The sequence below is a fragment of the Oncorhynchus nerka genome, linkage group LG4 (genome assembly GCF_034236695.1).
Source record: "Oncorhynchus nerka isolate Pitt River linkage group LG4, Oner_Uvic_2.0, whole genome shotgun sequence".
NCBI classification, from domain to species: domain Eukaryota; kingdom Metazoa; phylum Chordata; class Actinopteri; order Salmoniformes; family Salmonidae; genus Oncorhynchus; species Oncorhynchus nerka.
The window spans coordinates 75466667-75486611 of NC_088399.1; the positions used below are offsets into that span (position 1 = coordinate 75466667).

Below are 19945 nucleotides of genomic sequence, written 5' to 3' on the forward strand. Positions count from 1 at the left end.
TAACTACGCTCTTTATAAGTACTTTTTGGATACTTTTTGGGATTTACATTTTTTGTAAATCATCTCTACCCATGTCTCTCCAAACTTCTCCCTCCATCCCTTTCTCTCTGTCAGAGTAAGGATCTCCAGTTGGACATAATTCCGGCCACACCTCAAGGGTCAGAGGTCAAGCTGAGAGACGCGGCTCATGAACTCAACGAGGAGAAACGCAAGTCCGCTCGCAGGAAGGAGTACGTCATCACTTCCTCTTAACTTCCTGACACCGATTTAGATCAGTGACACTCATAATCAAGCAAGCCCAAAAGCCAATCAACCAGTCATCCCCACTCATCACGTCATAACTACAACTGCTGTAGCAGTACTACTACAGGACACACACACACACACACTAAACAGCCACAACTAGACACGATTCATCCGTGTAAATGGACAGAGCAGAGGTACTAAAACTATTCTATTGATAATGATATGAATCAGCAAAAGAGGCTAACCGTGTGTCTGTGTGCGCGCGTGTCTGTGTGTGCGCGTGTCTGTGTTTGCGAACATGTCTGTGTGTGCGCGTGTCTGTGTTTGCGCACGTGTCTGTGTGTGCACGCGTGTTTGTGTGTGCACGCGTGTTTGTGTGTGTAGGTTCATCATGGCTGAGCTGATCCAGACAGAGAAGACCTATGTGAGAGACCTGAGGGAGTGTACGGACGTACGTAAACCTACTCTCTCTCTTTGTCTACCCCCTTACCTATAGTGGGATTCTGCTGCCACTGTCTGGCGCCACCTTGTGAAATTTTAACACAACACACGTGGACAAACATCTGACCAACATGGAAGACCAATAACACAACACATGCACATATAACATGTAGAGTTGCCGTGTAGATTTCCGTTAAATGCAGCAGCTGTGACTCAATGGATCGGATATATCTGGCCCCTCCGTGTGTGTGATCTAACCCCCTCTCTCCATCCTCCTCCCTCCAGACGTACCTGTGGGAGATGACAAGTGGGGTAGAGGAGATCCCTCCTGGCATCGTCAACAAGGAACACATCATCTTCGGGAACATGGTGGACCTCTATGAGTTCCATCACAAGTAAGTCCCGCTCCCTGAGCCATTGTCCCTGTACATCCACAACAAGCTATATCCACTATCAGGTTCAATTCCAGTGCTGAAGCTTTGTATACTAGGGAGCCATTGTCCCTGTACATCCACAACAAGCTATATCCACTATCAGGTTCAATTCCAGTGCTGAAGCTTTGTATACTAACAGGAGTTATTCTCTGCTTTTATGGTGTTCGCTCACATCCTCTCTCTCTCTCTTCCTCCCTCTCCTCTTCTCTCCTTTTTCAACAGTATCTTTCTCAAAGAGCTGGAGAAGTATGAACAGCTACCAGAAGATGTGGGCCACTGCTTTGTCACCTGGGTGAGTGAGTGTGTATCTGTTTTTGTCTTTCTCAAGACAAGTGAGTTGGTTCATAAAATGGCCGAATGTAGGTTTGTGATCCAAATCAAATTGTATTTGTCACATGTGCCGAATACAACAGGTGTAGACATTACAATGCTTACTTACAAGCCCTTAACCAAAAATACTTTAGCAAGTTTTAAGGAAAAAAAGTTTTTAAGGAAAAAATAAAAGTAACTTGACATCAAATCAAATAAAAAAAATCAAATGTATTTCTATAGCCCTTCTTACATCAGCTGATATCTCAAAGTGCTGTACAGAAACCCAGCCTAAAACCCCAAACAACAAGCAATGCAGGTGTAGAAGCACGGTGGCTAGGAAAAACTCCCTTGAAAGTCCAAAACCTAGGAAGAAACCTAGAGAGGAACCAGGCTATGAGGGGTGGCCAGTCCTCTTCTGGCTGTGCCGGGTGGAGATTATAACAGAACATGGCCAAGATGTTCAAATGTTCATAAATGACCAGCATGGTCAAATAATAGGTCTGGGACAGGTAGCACGTCCGGTGAACAGGTCAGGATTCCATAGCCGCAGGCAGAACAGTTGAAACTGGAGCAGCAGCACAGCCAGGTGGACTGGGTCATCATGCCAGGTAGTCCTGAGGTATGGTCCTAGGGCTTAGGTCCTCCGTCTGTGACATCTGTGAAAAAGATAGAGAATGATTTCTTAGGACAGGTACAAATAATGATTTCTTAGGACAGGTACAAATAATGATTTCTTAGGACATGTAAGGATAGGTGCAAATAATGATTTCTTAGGACAGGTACAAATAATGATTTCTTAGGACAGGTACAAATAATGATTTCTCAGGAGAGGTACAAACAATGCTTTCTTAGGACAGGTACAAATAATGATTTCTTAGGACAGGTACAAATAATGATTTATTTTTTACCTTTATTTAACTAGGCAAATCAGTTAAGAACAAATTCTTATTTTCAATGACAGCCTAGGAACAGTGGGTTAACTGCCTGTTCAGTGGCAGATTTGTACCTTGTCAGCTCGGGGCTTTGAACTTGCAACCTTCAGGTTACTAGTCCAACGCTCTAACCACTAGGCTACCCTGCCACCCCACACGTGCATATTCTTAGGACATGTAAGGATAGGTACAAATAATGATTTCTTAGGACATGTAAGGATAGGTGGAAATAGTGATTTCTTAGGACATGTAAGGATAGGTACAAATAATGATTTCTTAGGACATGTAAGGATAGGTGGAAATAGTGATTTCTTAGGATAGGTGGAAATAGTGATTTCTTAGGACATGTAAGGACAGGTACAAATAATGATTTCTTAGGACATGTAAGGATAGGTGGAAATAGTGATTTCTTAGGATAGGTGGAAATAGTGATTTCTTAGGACATGTAAGGACAGGTACAAATAATGATTTCTTAGGACATGTAAGGATAGGTACAAATAATGATTTCTTAGGACATGTAAGGATAGGTACAAATAATGATTTCTTAGGACATGTAAGGATAGGTACAAATAATGATTTCTTAGGACATGTAAGGATAGGTACAAATAATGATTTCTTAGGACATGTAAGGATAGGTACAAATAATGATTTCTTAGGACATGTAATGATAGGTATAAATAATGATTTCTTAGGACATGTAAGGATAGGTGGAAATAATGATTTCTTAGGACATGTAAGGATAGGTACAAATAATGATTTCTTAGGACATGTAAGGATAGGTGGAAATAGTGATTTCTTAGGATAGGTGGAAATAGTGATTTCTTAGGACATGTAAGGACAGGTACAAATAATGATTTCTTAGGACATGTAAGGATAGGTACAAATAATGATTTCTTAGGACATGTAAGGATAGGTACAAATAATGATTTCTTAGGACATGTAAGGATAGGTGGAAATAGTGATTTCTTAGGATAGGTGGAAATAGTGATTTCTTAGGACATGTAAGGACAGGTACAAATAATGATTTCTTAGGACATGTAAGGATAGGTACAAATAATGATTTCTTAGGACATGTAAGGATAGGTGGAAATAGTGATTTCTTAGGATAGGTGGAAATAGTGATTTCTTAGGACATGTAAGGACAGGTACAAATAATGATTTCTTAGGACATGTAAGGATAGGTACAAATAATGATTTCTTAGGACATGTAAGGATAGGTACAAATAATGATTTCTTAGGACATGTAAGGATAGGTACAAATAATGATTTCTTAGGACATGTAAGGATAGGTACAAATAATGATTTCTTAGGACATGTAAGGATAGGTACAAATAATGATTTCTTAGGACATGTAAGGATAGGTGGAAATAATGATTTCTTAGGACATGTAAGGATAGGTACAAATAATGATTTCTTAGGACATGTAAGGACAGGTACAAATAATGATTTCTTAGGACAGGTCTAAAGACTTAATATCTCTACTTATATGTGATTGGTCAAAAAGGAAACACATGCCTTTTTTAAAATTGTATTTATTTATTTATTTAGCCTTTATTTAACTAGGCACTTTTGAGTAGCTACATTTGTTTTAACTCTTTGTTGTGTATCTGTGTGTCCAGGCTGATAAGTTCCAGATGTACGTCAACTACTGTAAGAACAAACCAGACTCCACCCAGCTCATCTTAGAGCATGCTGGACCCTACTTTGACGTGAGTACCCTGCCCTCCTATTGGCCCATACTGTGAGTGACAGCTCCCTGCACCCAATCACACCCAATGTGTTTCTCTGTGTGGGCGTGTACAGGAGATCCAGCAGAGGCACCGATTGGCCAACTCCATCTCCTCCTACCTGATCAAGCCTGTTCAGCGAATCACCAAGTACCAGCTCCTGCTCAAGGTAACCATAGCAACCCACTTTTATAAAGCACATACACAACCTCTACACATGTTTGTTTATATTTGCTTATGTTTACATAGTGATGAGCAGGAATGTAGGGACATACCTTTTTATTTGGTGAGTAGCTTTTATGCACCCATCACACTAGTTAGCATCAGTGTTTACGTTACATGCCATCTCGGCTGGCGTTCAGATCATCTTTTTGTTCACCAGTACATCCCAGGTTATGGGTAATCCACCTAATGGACATATTATCATTCACAATAAATATGACATATTTGCTTTCAAAGGGTATTTGTTGATGGTACCTCTCTGGTGTATGTAGGAGCTGCTGACATGCTGTGAGGAGGGGAAAGGAGAGATCAAGGATGGACTGGAGGTCATGCTCAGTGTCCCCAAGAGAGCCAACGACGCCATGCACCTCTCAATGCTGGAGGGTGAGAGACACAAACACACACACGCGCATACACACGTGCACATACACGCACGCACTTGCACACACACTTTCAAAGTCAACCATGCTTATGCACATGCGCATGGTGAAGTAACTCTTTCTTGAACACTCTCTTCCTCCTCCCTCCCCCCCTCCCTCCCTCCCCCTCTCCCGTAGGTTTCGACGAGAACATTGAGTCTCAGGGAGAGTTAATCCTGCAGGAGTCCTTCCATGTGTGGGATCCTAAAACTCTGATCCGTAAGGGACGCGAGCGTCACCTCTTCCTCTTCGAGATGTCCCTCATCTTCAGCAAGGAGGTCAAAGACTCCAACGGACGGAGCAAGTACATGTACAAGAGCAGACTTTACGTGAGTACAACATTCTCTCTTGCCTCTCTCTCTTTTCTGTTTTAGTCGTTCCCTTTGTCTGTGTCTCTCTCTCTCTGTCTTGCTTTCTCTTTAGTTGTCTCTCTCTCTCTCTCTCTCTCTCTCTGTTTCTGGTGTGTCATTGGCTAGAAATAGACAGATACGTATTGCATATTGCCAAAGGAATTCCTATAAAATGGCAGTAATTTGTCTCCCTCTCTCCAGACATCAGAGTTGGGGGTAACAGAGCACGTTGAGGGAGACCCCTGTAAGTTTGCTCTGTGGATGGGACGAACCCCCACCTCCGACAACAAGATCGTACTCAAGGTAAGAACAGAGAAGAATACCTCTCTCCTCTTCTCTCTCCTTTCCCTCTCCTTCCGCTTCTCTCCTTTCTTTTTCTTTTCTCTTTCCTCTTCTCCTCCTCTCCTCTTCTTCTCCTCTCTCTCCCTCCTCTCTCTCTTCTCCTCCTCTCTCCCTCCTCTCTCTCTTCTCCTCCTCTCTCTCCCTTCTCTCTCTTCTCCTTCTCTCTCTCCCTTCTCTCTCTTCTCCTCCTCTCTCCTCTCCCTCTCATTTCGCTCTCTTTTCTCTTCTCCTCCTCGCCTCTTCTCCTCCTCTCTCTCTCTCTCCTCTTCTCCTCCTCTCTCTCTCTCTCCTCTTCTCCTCCTCTCTCTCTCTCTCCTCTTCTCCTCCTCTCTCTCCCTTCTCTCCTCTTCTACTCTCTCTCTCTTCTATCCCTCTCCTTTCTCTCTCTTCTCCTCCTCTCCTCTTCTCCTCCTCTCTCTCCCTTCTCTCTCTCCTCACCTCTCCTCTCTATCTCCTCTCTCTGTCCTCACCTCTCCTCTCTCTCCTCACCTCTCCTCTCTTTCTCCTCACCTCTCCTCTTCTCCTCCTCTCTCTCCCTTCTCTCTCTCTTCACCTCTCTCTCTCCACACCTCTCCTCCTCTCTCTCCCTTCTCTCTCTCCTCACCTCTCCTTTCTATCTCCTCTCTCTCTCCTCACGTCTCCTCTCTATCTCCTCTCTCTCTCCTCACCTCTCCTCTCTCTCCCTTATTACTCTCTCCTGCTTTCTTTTACTTTCCTCTCCTCATGTCCCGTCTCTTCTCTTCTTCTCCCCCCTTTCATCTTCCCCGTTTGATTGCATGACTCTATGCTGCTGTCTGGTGGATGTGAAGCTTTGTGTGAAGCTTTGTATGTGCTTCTCTGTTTCTTGTTTCTCTCTGTATTTCTCTCCCTCTCTCGATCTCTATACGTATGTTACCCTGGTCTCTTTATCTCTCTGTGTTCTATCTGATGACTGTTCTATCATACAGTCTAGTCTAGTACAGTACATCTGTTACCCTGGTCTCTTTATCTCTCTGTGTTCTGTCTGAGGACTGGTCTATCATACAGTCTAGTCTAGTACAGTACATCTGTTACCCTGGTCTCTTTATCTCTCTGTGTTCTGTCTGAGGACTGGTCTATCATACAGTCTAGTCTAGTACAGTACATCTGTTACCCTGGTCTCTTTATCTCTCTGTGTTCTGTCTGATGACTGTTCTATCATACAGTCTAGTCTAGTACAGTACATCTGTTACCCTGGTCTCTTTATCTCTCTGTGTTCTGTCTGATGACTGTTCTATCATACAGTCTAGTCTAGTACAGTACATCTGTTACCCTGGTCTCTTTATCTCTCTGTGTTCTGTCTGATGACTGTTCTATCATACAGTCTAGTCTAGTACAGTACATATGTTACCCTGGTCTCTTTATCTCTCTGTGTTCTATCTGATGACTGTTCTATCATACAGTCTAGTCTAGTACAGTACATCTGTTACCCTGGTCTCTTTATCTCTCTGTGTTCTATCTGATGACTGTTCTATCATACAGTCTAGTCTAGTACAGTACATCTGTTACCCTGGTCTCTTTATCTCTCTGTGTTCTGTCTGATGACTGTTCTATCATACAGTCTAGTCTAGTACAGTACATCTGTTACCCTGGTCTCTTTATCTCTCTGTGTTCTGTCTGATGACTGTTCTATCATACAGTCTAGTCTAGTACAGTACATCTGTTACCCTGGTCTCTTTATCTCTATGTGTTCTGTCTGATGACTGTTCTATCATACAGTCTAGTCTAGTACAGTACATCTGTTACCCTGGTCTCTTTATCTCTCTGTGTTCTGTCTGAGGACTGGTCTATCATACAGTCTAGTCTAGTACAGTACATATGTTACCCTGGTCTCTTTATCTCTCTGTGTTCTATCTGATGACTGTTCTATCATACAGTCTAGTCTAGTACAGTACATATGTTACCCTGGTCTCTTTATCTCTCTGTGTTCTGTCTGATGACTGTTCTATCATACAGTCTAGTCTAGTACAGTACATATGTTACCCTGGTCTCTTTATCTCTCTGTGTTCTGTCTGATGACTGTTATATCATACAGTCTAGTCTAGTACAGTACATCTGTTACCCTGGTCTCTTTATCTCTCTGTGTTCTATCTGATGACTGTTCTATCATACAGTCTAGTCTAGTACAGTACATATGTTACCCTGATCTCTTTATCTCTCTGTGTTCTATCTGATGACTGTTCTATCATACAGTCTAGTCTAGTACAGTACATATGTTACCCTGATCTCTTTATCTCTCTGTGTTCTATCTGATGACTGTTCTATCATACAGTCTAGTCTAGTACAGTACATATGTTACCCTGGTCTCTTTATCTCTCTGTGTTCTGTCTGATGACTGTTATATCATACAGTCTAGTCTAGTACAGTACATCTGTTACCCTGGTCTCTTTATCTCTCTGTGTTCTATCTGATGACTGTTCTATCATACAGTCTAGTCTAGTACAGTACATCTGTTACCCTGGTCTCTTTATCTCTCTGTGTTCTGTCTGATGACTGTTCTATCATACAGTCTAGTCTAGTACAGTACATCTGTTACCCTGGTCTCTTTATCTCTCTGTGTTCTGTCTGAGGACTGGTCTATCATACAGTCTAGTCTAGTACAGTACATCTGTTACCCTGATCTCTTTATCTCTCTGTGTTCTGTCTGATGACTGTTCTATCATACAGTCTAGTCTAGTACAGTACATCTGTTACCCTGGTCTCTTTATCTCTCTGTGTTCTGTCTGATGACTGTTCTATCATACAGTCTAGTCTAGTACAGTACATCTGTTACCCTGGTCTCTTTATCTCTCTGTGTTCTGTCTGATGACTGTTCTATCATACAGTCTAGTCTAGTACAGTACATCTGTTACCCTGGTCTCTTTATCTCTCTGTGTTCTGTCTGATGACTGTTCTATCATACAGTCTAGTCTAGTACAGTACATATGTTACCCTGGTCTCTTTATCTCTCTGTGTTCTATCTGATGACTGTTCTATCATACAGTCTAGTCTAGTACAGTACATCTGTTACCCTGGTCTCTTTATCTCTCTGTGTTATGACTGTTCTGTCATACAGTCTAGTACAGTACAGTACATCTGTTACCCTGGTTTCTTTATCTCTCTGTGTTCTGTCTGATGACTGTTCTATCATACAGTCTAGTCTAGTACAGTACATCTGTTACCCTGGTCTCTTTATCTCTCTGTGTTCTATCTGATGACTGTTCTATCATACAGTCTAGTCTAGTACAGTACATCTGTTACCCTGATCTCTTTACATTTACATTTACATTTAGGTCATTTAGCAGACGCTCTTATCCAGAGCGACTTACAAATTGGTGCATTCACCTTATGACATCCAGTGGAACAGTAGTGCATCTAAATCTTTTAAGGGGGTGAGAGGGATTACTTTATCCTATCCTAGGTATTCCTTAAAGAGGTGGGGTTTCAGGTGTCTCCGGAAGGTGGTGATTGACTCCGCTGTCCTGGCGTCGTGAGGGAGTTTGTTCCACCATTGGGGGGCCAGAGCAGCGAACAGTTTTGACTGGGCTGAGCGGGAACTGTACTTCCTCAGTGGTAGGGAGGCGAGCAGGCCAGAGGTGGATGAACGCAGTGCCCTTGTTTGGGTGTAGGGCCTGATCAGAGCCTGGAGGTACTGAGGTGCCGTTCCCCTCACAGCTCCGTAGGCAAGCACCATGGTCTTGTAGCGGATGCGAGCTTCAACTGGAAGCCAGTGGAGAGAGCGGAGGAGCGGGGTGACGTGAGAGAACTTGGGAAGGTTGAACACCAGACGGGCTGCGGCGTTCTGGATGAGTTGTAGGGGTTTAATGGCACAGGCAGGGAGCCCAGCCAACAGCGAGTTGCAGTAATCCAGACGGGAGATGACGAGTGCCTGGATTAGGACCTGCGCCGCTTCCTGTGTGAGGCAGGGTCGTACTCTGCGGATGTTGTAGAGCATGAACCTACAGGAACGGGCCACTGCCTTGATGTTAGTTGAGAACGACAGGGTGTTGTCCAGGATCACGCCAAGGTTCTTAGCGCTCTGGGAGGAGGACACAATGGAGTTGTCAACCGTGATGGCGAGATCATGGAACGGGCAGTCCTACCCCGGGAGGAAGAGCAGCTCCGTCTTGCCGAGGTTCAGCTTGAGGTGGTGATCCGTCATCCACACGGATATGTCTGCCAGACATGCAGAGATGCGATTCGCCACCTGGTCATCAGAAGGGGGAAAGGAGAAGATTAATTGTGTGTCGTCTGCATAGCAATGATAGGAGAGACCATGTGAGGTTATGACAGAGCCAAGTGACTTGGTGTATAGCGAGAATAGGAGAGGGCCTAGAACAGAGCCCTGGGGGACACCAGTGGTGAGAGCACGTGGTGTGGAGACGGATTCTCGCCACGCCACCTGGTAGGAGCGACCTGTCAGGTAGGACGCAATCCAAGCGTGGGCCGCGCCGGAGATGCCCAACTCGGAGAGGGTGGAGAGGAGGATCTGATGGTTCACAGTATCGAAGGCAGCCGATAGGTCTAGAAGGATGAGAGCAGAGGAGAGAGAGTTAGCTTTAGCAGTGCGGAGCGCCTCCGTGATACAGAGAAGAGCAGTCTCAGTTGAATGACTAGTCTTGAAACCTGACTGATTTGGATCAAGAAGGTCATTCTGAGAGAGATAGCGGGAGAGCTGGCCAAGGACGGCACGTTCAAGAGTTTTGGAGAGAAAAGAAAGAAGGGATACTGGTCTGTAGTTGTTGACATCGGAGGGATCGAGTGTAGGTTTTTTCAGAAGGGGTGCAACTCTCGCTCTCTTGAAGACGGAGGGGACGTAGCCAGCGGTCAGGGATGAGTTGATGAGCGAGGTGAGGTAAGGGAGAAGGTCTCCGGAAATGGTCTGGAGAAGAGAGGAGGAGATAGGGTCAAGCGGGCAGGTTGTTGGGCGGCCGGCCGTCACAAGACGCGAGATTTCATCTGGAGAGAGAGGGAGAAAGAGGTCAGAGCACAGGGTAGGGCAGTGTGAGCAGAACCAGCGGTGTCGTTTGACTTAGCAAACGAGGATCGGATGTCGTCGACCTTCTTTTCAAAATGGTTGACGAAGTCATCTGCAGAGAGGGAGGAGGGGGAGGGGGAGGAGGATTCAGGAGGGAGGAGAAGGTTGCATAGAGCTTCCTAGGGTTAGAGGCAGATGCTTGGAATTTAGAGTGGTAGAAAGTGGCTTTAGCAGCAGAGAGAGAAGAGGAAAATGTAGAGAGGAGGGAGTGAAAAGATGTCAGGTCCGCAGGGAGGCGAGTTTTCCTCCATTTCCGCTCGGCTGCCCGGAGCCCTGTTCTGTGAGCTCGCAATGAGTCGTCGAGCCACGGAGCGGGAGGGGAGGACCGAGCCGGCCTGGAGGATAGGGGACATAGAGAGTCAAAGGATGCAGAAAGGGAGGAGAGGAGGGTTGAGGAGGCAGAATCAGGAGATAGGTTGGAGAAGGTTTGAGCAGAGGGAAGAGATGATAGGATGGAAGAGGAGAGAGTAGCGGGGGAGAGAGAGCGAAGGTTGGGACGGCGCGATACCATCCGAGTAGGGGCAGTGTGGGAAGTGTTGGATGAGAGCGAGAGGGAAAAGGATACAAGGTAGTGGTCGGAGACTTGGAGGGGAGTTGCAATGAGGTTAGTGGAAGAACAGCATCTAGTAAAGATGAGGTCGAGCGTATTTCCTGCCTTGTGGGGTGGGGGGGAAGGTGAGAGGGTGAGGTCAAAAGAGGAGAGGAGTGGAAAGAAGGAGGCAGAGAGGAATGAGTCAAAGGTAGGCGTGGGGAGGTTAAAGTCGCCCAGAACTGTGAGAGGTGAGCCGTCCTCAGGAAAGGAGCTTATCAAGGCATCAAGCTCATTGATGAACTCTCCGAGGGAACCTGGAGGGCGATAAATGATAAGGATGTTAAGCTTGAAAGGGCTGGTAACTGTGACAGCATGGAATTCAAAGGAGGCGATAGACAGATGGGTAAGGGGAGAAAGAGAGAATGACCACTTGGGAGAGATGAGGATCCCGGTGCCACCACCCCGCTGACCAGAAGCTCTCGGGGTGTGCGAGAACACGTGGGCAGACGAAGAGAGAGCAGTAGGAGTAGCAGTGTTGTCTGTGGTGATCCATGTTTCCGTCAGTGCCAAGAAGTCGAGGGACTGTAGGGAGACATAGGCTGAGATGAACTCTGCCTTGTTGGCCGCAGATCGGCAGTTCCAGAGGCTACCGGAGACCTGGAACTCCACGTGGGTCGTGCGCGCTGGGACCACCAGATTAGGTGGCCGCGGCCACGCGGTGTGGAGCGTTTGTATGGTCTGTGCAGAGAGGAGAGAACAGGGATAGACAGACACATAGTTGACAGGCTACACAAGAGGCTACGCTAATGCAAAGGAGATTGGAATGACAAGTGGACTACACGTCTCGAGTGTTCAGGAAGTTAAGCTTACGTAGCAAGAATCTTATTGACTAAAATGATTAAAATGATACAGTACTGCTGAAGTAGGCTAGCTGGCAGAGGCTGCGTTGTTGACTATGTAGGCTAGCTGGCATTGGCTGCGTTGTTGACACTACACTAATCAAGTCGTTCCGTTGAGTGTAATAGTTTCTACTGTGCTGCTATTCGGGGCTAGCTGGCTAGCTAGCAGTGTTGATTACGTTACGTTGCGTTAAAAGAACGACAATAGCTGGCTAGCTAACCTAGGAAATCGCTCTAGACTACACAATTATCTTTGATACAAAGACGGCTATGTAGCTAGCTATGTAGCTAGCTACGATCAAACAAATCAAGCCGTTGTACTGTAATGAAATGAAATGAAAAATGTGATACTACCTGTGGAGCGAAGAGAAATGCGACCGGATTGTTGAGTGCAGAAGTTCTGTTCGGTAGACGTTGGCTAGCTGTTGGCTAGCTAGCAGAGTCTCCTATGTTAAGGACGACATAAAACTACACACTCTAAACTACACAATTATCTTGGATACGAAGACAGCAAAGACAACTATGTAGCTAGCTAACACTACACTAATCAAGTCGTTCAGTTGAGTGTAATAGTTGTGCTGCTAATCGGTAGACGGTGGACTAGCTAACGGTGGACGTTAGCTAGCTGGCTAGCTGCAGGGCAGTGTAGACTGCGTTAGGACGACGAAATACGATAATTACGCAATTATCTATGATACAAAGACGGCTATGTAGCTAGCTAAGAAGAAATTGCTAAGATTAGACAAATCAAACCGTTGTACTATAATGAAATGTAATGAAATGTAATACTACCTGCGGACCGAGTGCAGATGCGACCGCTCGCTCCAACCCGGAAGTTGCTCGCTCTGTGTTCTGTCTGATGACTGTTCTATCATACAGTCTAGTCTAGTACAGTACATATGTTACCCTGGTCTCTTTATCTCTCTGTGTTCTGTCTGATGACTGTTCTATCATACCGTCTAGTCTAGTACAGTACATCTGTTACCCTGGTCTCTTTATCTCTCTGTGTTCTGTCTGATGACTGTTCTATCATACAGTCTAGTCTAGTACAGTACATCTGTTACCCTGATCTCTTTATCTCTCTGTGTTCTGTCTGATGACTGTTCTATCACACAGTCTAGTCTAGTACAGTACATCTGTTACCCTGGTCTCTTTATCTCTCTGTGTTCTGTCTGATGACTGTTCTATCATACAGTCTAGTCTAGTACAGTACATCTGTTACCCTGGTCTCTTTATCTCTCTGTGTTCTATCTGATGACTGTTCTATCATACAGTCTAGTCTAGTACAGTACATCTGTTACCCTGGTCTCTTTATCTCTCTGTGTTCTATCTGATGACTGTTCTATCATACAGTCTAGTCTAGTACAGTACATCTGTTACCCTGGTCTCTTTATCTCTCTGTGTTCTGTCTGATGACTGTTCTATCATACAGTCTAGTCTAGTACAGTACATATGTTACCCTGATCTCTTTATCTCTCTGTGTTCTGTCTGATGACTGTTCTATCATACAGTCTAGTCTAGTACAGTACATCTGTTACCCTGGTCTCTTTATCTCTCTGTGTTCTGTCTGATGACTGTTCTATCATACAGTCTAGACTAGTACAGTACATCTGTTACCCTGGTCTCTTTATCTCTCTGTGTTCTGTCTGATGACTGTTCTATCATACAGTCTAGTCTAGTACAGTACATCTGTTACCCTGGTCTCTTTATCTCTCTGTGTTCTGTCTGATGACTGTTCTATCATACAGTCTAGTCTAGTACAGTACATCTGTTACCCTGATCTCTTTATCTCTCTGTGTTCTATCTGATGACTGTTCTATCATACAGTCTAGTCTAGTACAGTACGTCTGCGTCTTGGGCCGTTTTGTTTATGTTTGTATCTCTGAATATTAACCGTTCGTTCGCTAACCAACCGTGGGCTAACATGCTTACGCCAACACCACTGACATGAACTTTAACCCCTAAACTCCAACAATTCTTCAAGCTCCCACACGCTCCCACTACATTCTATATCCTTTGTATGGAGTCGAGGCCTATACATATTTATTGTCTAGAAAAATGGATCTCTTCTTTTTTTTAATGATTTGACACCTCACATGTTGACCTTCTTTCTTTAATTTTCCTTCTCTCTCTCCCATCTTCCTTTCTTCCTCTTTCCATCGCTCTCTCTTTTTTCTCTCCTTACCAAACTAAACATCTTACTTTTTTGAGCACCCACCTCCAAAGCTAGTTTTAATACTGAAGCTTTGTGTTTGTGCCAGTGGTTGGAAAAGTATGTTTCCCTGCTCCTAACCCGATGTGTCTAACACAGTGTATTGACTCTGTTCCTGTTCTGCTCATCTACCTGTGCTGCCCATATTAACCATTAACTGGCCACCACCAACATACTGTGACTGTTGTCCGTCCGTCATCTCCAGACATTCTGTCCTCATAGAAAATGTCATATAAATGAACTAAAAACAAAAAAGTGAAATTCTCTATTCTATATTTGAATCAAAGCCAAGTCAGGGATGCAAACATGGATCGATGGTGAGTAATACTGTACTAACTAGCCTAACACCTAACACAGCCCTCAGCTGCATCTCAATACTCTACTGTGGAACTCTCTGTCTCCTCTCCTACTCTCCCTTTTCTGTGTTTCAATGTCCACACTAGCTTACTACTTAGAATGAAGCCATGTGATGCGTATGCATTCTAAATGGTATGCTAATGTGGGTATTGGAATATAACTGTTTCTTCTCCAGTGGGGTCTATGGAGCTGTTTAGACTAAAATATGACTTCAGAGACCGTGGTGATTTTGGGAAGTAACCTTTGACCCCTTCTCCCTGGCCAATGGCAGGCGTCGAGCATTGAGAACAAGCAGGACTGGATCAAACACATCAGGGAGGTGATTCAGGATCGAACCATCCACCTGAGAGGAGCTCTGAAGGAACCCATACACATCCCTAAGTCTGCCACCGCCAAGCACCACAAGGGACACCGCAGGTACAGGTACACAAGTGTATTAGTATACTATACACACCTACACACACAGAGACACACATACACTTATATGCGTGTATACACACACACACACACAGACACACACACACACACACACACACTGACCTCTGTCTGTGTTTGGGGTTTGATAGGGATGGAGAGGACTTGGACAGCCAGGGTGATGGCAGCAGCCAACCAGACACCATCTCTATTGCCTCACGCACCTCACAGAACACACTGGACAGTGACAAGGTGAGCACACACACACTCTGGTCATCTCTCTGGCCGCACAGAACACACTGGACAGTGACAAGGTGAGCACACACACACTCTGGTCATCTCTCTGGCCGCACAGAACACACTGGACAGTGACAAGGTGAGCACACACACACTCTGGTCATCTCTCTGGCCTCACAGAACACACTGGACAGTGACAAGGTGAGCACACACACACTCTGGTCATCTCTCTGGCCGCACAGAACACACTGGACAGTGACAAGGTGAGCACACACACACACTCTGGTCATCTCTCTGGCCTCACAGAACACACTGGACAGTGACAAGGTGAGCACACACACACTCTGGTCATCTCTCTGGCTGCACAGAACATAGAAGGGTGAGAACAGCACACAGTATTTCTAAAATGACGTTTTATCATGTAGAGAAGGCTTGAGTTGAAAAGGACTTGAGGACTATGTTGCCTGCTTTACCCTCCTAGGGGAATGATGTAATAATGATCGTATGCTTCTACATCCCCCTGACCATCTCTCTCTCCTCTCCTCCAGCTGTCTGGTGGCTGTGAGCTGACCGTGGTGATCCATGACTTCATGGCTGGTAACAGCAACGAGCTGACCGTCAGGAGGGGCCAGACTGTAGAGGTCCTGGAGAGGTGCCATGACAAGCCTGACTGGTGTCTGGTGAGGACCACGGACCGCTCCCCTGCCCACGAGGGACTGGTACCCTGCACCATGCTCTGCATCGCCCACTCACGCTCCTCCCTGGAGATGGAGGGGATATTCAACCATAAAGGTGGGTGGGACAGCGTCTTTTGAGTTTCAGAAAAGTCCTATATTTAAGCAATAAGGCCAGGGGGGTGTGGTATATGGCCAATATACCACGGCTAAGGGCTGTTCTCAGCCAAGACGCAACGCGGAGTGCTTGGATACAGTCCTTAGCCGTGGTATATTGGCCATATATCACAAACCCAAGGTGCCTTACTGCTATTATAAACTGGTTATCATCGTAATTACAACAGTAAAAAAACATGTTGTCATACCCGTGGTAAACGGTCTGATATACCACGGCTGTCAGCCAATCAGCATTCAGGGCTGGAACACCCCAGGTTATAATGATGGTTATTATTAGATGTGTTATGGGTGTGTTCAAGACTTTGATAACCTCTCTTTCGCTCTCCCTCTCCTCCTATCCAGACACTCTGTCAGTGTGTAGTAATGACTCCATCATGCCAGGCTCCTCTGCCACCCTGCAGCCCGGACATCACGGCATGGGCTCACACACCTCGCCCGGACCTAAACGACCAGGTAAACACACACACCTCGCCCGGACCTAAACGACCAGGTAAACACACACACCTCGCCCGGACCGAAACGACCAGGTAAACACACACACCTCGCCGGGACCTAAACGACCAGGTAAACACACACACCTCGCCGGGACCTAAACGACCAGGTAAACACACACACCTCGCCGGGACCTAAACGACCAGGTAAACACACACACCTCGCCCGGACCTAAACGACCAGGTAAACACACACACCTCGCCCGGACCGAAACGACCAGGTAAACACACACACCTCGCCCGGACCTAAACGACCAGGTAAACACACACACCTCGCCGGGACCTAAACGACCAGGTAAACACACACACCTCGCCGGGACCTAAACGACCAGGTAAACACACACACCTCGCCGGGACCTAAACGACCAGGTAAACACACACACCTCGCCGGGACCTAAACGACCAGGTAAACACACTCACCTCGCCCGGACCGAAACGACCAGGTAAACACACACACCTCGCCGGGACCTAAACGACCAGGTAAACACACTCACCTCGCCAATTTTTTGCAAAGGGATTGAACAAACAGTTCTAAATTCACAGTGGTGGAAAAGGAGAAGGTGTGTGATTGTGCGTGCCTAGATGTCAGTGTTAACATTCTCTACCGCCTTGTCCCAGGTAACACCCTGCGTAAGTGGCTGACCAGCCCAGTGCGTCGTCTGAGCAGTGGCAAGGCAGACGGGCACGTGAAGAAGCTGGCGCACAAACACAAGAAGGTGAGGAAGAGTGGCGAGATGACGGGCAGCACCCAGAAAGACTCTGACGACAGCGCTGCTACACCCCAGGACGAGACTGTGGAGGAGGTAAGGGGGAGACTCAAAGTCTTCTGTGTGTCTGTGTCTTCTCTTTCTCTCTACCCTCTCTCCTCTCTCTACCCTCTCTCCTCTCTCTACCCTCTCTCCTCTCTCTACCCTCTCTCCTCTCTCTACCCTCTCCCTCTCTCCTCTCTCTACCCTCTCTCCTCTCTCTACCCTCTCTCCTCTCTCTACCCTCTCCCTCTCTCCTCTCTCTACCCTCTCTCTACCCTCTCTCCTCTCTCTACCCTCTCTCCTCTCTCTACCCTCTCTCCTCTCTCTACCCTCTCCCTCTCTCCTCTCTCTACCCTCTCTCCTCTCTCTACCCTCTCTCCTCTCTCCTCTCTCTACCCTCTCTCCTCTCTCTACCCTCTCTCCTCTCTCTACCCTCTCCCTCTCTCCTCTCTCTACCCTCTCTCCTCTCTCTACCCTCTCTCTCTCTACCCTCTCTCCTCTCTCCCTCTCTCCTCTCTCTACCCTCTCTCCTCTCTCTACCCTCTCCCTCTCTCCTCTCTCTACCCTCTCTCCTCTCTCTACCCTCTCTCCTCTCTCTACCCTCTCCCTCTCTCCTCTCTCTACCCTCTCTCCTCTCTCTACCCTCTCTCCTCTCTCTACCCTCTCCCTCTCTCCTCTCTCTACCCTCTCTCTCCCTCTCTCTACCCTCTCTCTACCCTCTCCCTCTCTCCTCTCTCTACCCTCTCCTCTCTCTACTCTCTACTCTGTCTGTCTCTATCTCTATCTAACCTCTTTCCCTCTCCCTCTCTCCTCTCTCTACCCTCTCTCCTCTCTCTACCCTCTCTCCTCTCTCTACCCTCTCCTCTCTCTACCCTCTCCTCTCTCTACCCTCTCTCCTCTCTCTACCCTCTCCCTCTCTCCTCTCTCTACCCTCTCTCCTCTCTCTACCCTCTCTCTACCCTCTCCCTCTCTCCTCTCTCTACCCTCTCCTCTCTCTACTCTCTACTCTGTCTGTCTCTATCTCTATCTAACCTCTTTCCCTCTCCCTCTCTCCTCTCTCTACCCTCTCTCCTCTCTCTACCCTCTCTCCTCTCTCTACCCTCTCCTCTCTCTACCCTCTCCTCTCTCTACCCTCTCCCTCTCTCCTCTCTCTACTCTCTCTACTCTCTACTCTGTCTGTCTCTATCTCTATCTAACCTCTTTCCCTCTCCCTCTCTCCTCTCTATACCCTCTCTCCTCTCTCTACTCTCTCCTCTGTCTGTCTCTATCTCTATCTAACCTCTTTCCCTCTCCCTCTCTCCTCTCTCTCCTCTCTCTACTCTCTACTCTGTCTGTCTCTATCTCTATCTAACCTCTTTCTCTCTCCTCTCTCTACTCTCTCCTCTGTCTGTCTCTATCTATCTAACCTATTTTTCTCTCTCCTCTCTCTACTCTCTCCTCTGTCTGTCTCTATCTCTATCTAACCTCTTCCCTCTCCCTCTCTCTCCTCTCTCTACTCTCTCCTCTGTCTGTCTCTATCTCTATCTAACCTCTTCCCTCTCCCTCTCTCCTCTGTCTGTCTCTATCTCTATCTAACCTCTTCCCTCTCTCTCCTCTCTCTACTCTCTACTCTGTCTGTCTCTATCTCTATCTAACCTCTTTTTCTCTCTCCTCTCTCTACTCTCTTTTCTGTCTGTCTCTATCTCTATCTAACCTCTTCCCTCTCTCCTCTCTCTCCTCTCTACTCTGTCTGTCTCTATCTCTATCTAACCTCTTCCCTCTCTCTCCTCTCTCTACTCTCTCCTCTGTCTGTCTCTATCTCTATCTAACCTCTTTCTCTCTCCTCTCTACTCTCTCCTCTGTCTGTCTCTATGTCTATCTAACCTCTTTCTCTCTCCTCTCTCTACTCTCTCCTCTGTCTGTCTCTATCTCTATCTAACCTCTTTCTCTCTCCTCTCTCTACTCTCTCCTCTGTCTGTCTCTATCTCTATCTAACCTCTTTTTCTCTCTCCTCTCTCTACTCTCTCCTCTGTCTGTCTCTATCTCTATCTAACCTCTTCCCTCTCCCTCTCTCTCCTCTCTCTACTCTCTCCTCTGTCTGTCTCTATCTAACCTCTTTTTCTCTCTCCTCTCTCTACTCTGTCTGTCTCTATCTCTATCTAACCTCTTTTTCTCTCTACTCTCTACTCTGTCTGTCTCTATCTCTATCTAACCTCTTCCCTCTCCCTCTCTCTCCCCTCTCTACTCTCTCCTCTGTCTGTCTCTATCTAACCTCTTTTTCTCTCTCCTCTCTCTACTCTGTCTGTCTCTATCTCTATCTAACCTCTTTTTCTCTCTCCTCTCTCTACTCTGTCTGTCTCTATCTCTATCTAACCTCTTTTTCTCTCTCCTCTCTACTCTCTCCTCTGTCTGTCTCTATCTCTATCTAACCTCTTTTTCTCTCTCCTCTCTCTACTCTCTCCTCTGTCTGTCTCTATCTCTATCTAACCTCTTTTTTCTATCTCCTCTCTACTCTCTCCTCTGTCTGTCTCTATCTCTATCTAACCTCTTTCTCTCTCCTCTCTCTACTCTCTCCTCTATCTCTATCTAACCTCTTTTTCTCTCTTCTCTCTCTACTCTCTCCTCTGTCTGTCTCTATCTCTATCTAACCTCTTCCCTCTCCCTCTCTCTCCTCTCTCTCCTCTCTCTACTCTGTCTGTCTCTATCTCTATCTAACCTCTTTTTCTCTCTCCTCTCTACTCTCTCCTCTGTCTGTCTCTATCTC

At 46.3% G+C, this 19945-nt stretch overlaps 1 pseudogene; it reads left to right on the plus strand.

Annotated features, from left to right (window-relative positions):
• Positions 1–19945, plus strand: part of LOC115128801 (triple functional domain protein-like) — a 141183-nt pseudogene that overhangs the window by 96798 nt on the left and 24440 nt on the right.